Source organism: Cucurbita pepo, unplaced genomic scaffold (genome assembly GCF_002806865.2).
Source record: "Cucurbita pepo subsp. pepo cultivar mu-cu-16 unplaced genomic scaffold, ASM280686v2 Cp4.1_scaffold004342, whole genome shotgun sequence".
In the NCBI taxonomy this organism is placed as follows: domain Eukaryota; kingdom Viridiplantae; phylum Streptophyta; class Magnoliopsida; order Cucurbitales; family Cucurbitaceae; genus Cucurbita; species Cucurbita pepo.
In genome coordinates this window covers 1-833 of record NW_019650327.1, presented here as the reverse complement: position 1 = coordinate 833, position 833 = coordinate 1, and the positions used below count along the sequence as shown (strand labels likewise).

The 833-nt window shown below is 46.9% G+C and overlaps 1 pseudogene; it reads left to right on the top strand.

Moving 5' to 3' along the window:
• Positions 1–122: 122 nt before the first annotated feature.
• On the top strand, positions 123–240 carry LOC111787035 (annotated as a pseudogene).
• The last annotated feature ends 593 nt before the right edge of the window (positions 241–833 follow it).

Below are 833 nucleotides of genomic sequence, written 5' to 3'. Positions count from 1 at the left end.
TTCCAAAAGGGTTCGGGTTCGATTTAGGTCAATTATTTGTTTCGAGCACATGCGTGCACCCATCGTCGCTTTGATCATGTCGCCCCGCATGCGTTAAATGCAATTTGTCCGCATTGCATGTCGGTTGCGATCATACTAGTACTAATGCACCAGATCCATCAGAACTCTGCAGCTAAGCGTGTTTGCACGAGGGTAGTACCAAGTTGGGTGACCACTTGGGAAGTCCTCGTGTGGCACCCCTTTTTTATTTGCTCGTTATTTCACTTTCTCCCCGTTCTTTTCTTCCTTTCTTTACAAATGGTAATCTCTCCCACTCGCATGCTCACGCCCATCGCGTTTCTTCTCATCGACGTGCCCGTGCGGGCCCCGCTGGCCGTTTTGGGCATGTGCATGCACCCACCGTTGCCTCGATCATGCTGCCCCGTGTAACGGTCATGCTCGTCCAAGGCATGGACCCCATGGCCGCATGCCCATGACAAACCCAACCCTTCATGTATTTTCATATTCTAGTGTTTTACTTTTGTATTTCTAGGAAGTATGAAGTTTCAGAAATATTATGTCTAGGCCTGTCAGACATGAAATGCCTTAGAATGTACTATAGGGGGATACAACTAGTTGTCAACTTCTCCCTACCCAAGGTTATATACTGTAAGCAGTTGTTATTTCTCTCTTGCTTGCTTATATAACGTCTCTTTCGAAAATCTCTCTCTGCCCTCGTTTTCTAAAACCTTCTCTTAAAACCAAGGCCAGAGGCTCGAGCATATGTCGCTTGGCTGTAGGCGATGTAAGAATGAATTGGCTTAGCTCACTTGTCATTGGAAAGTGAGTGCCGC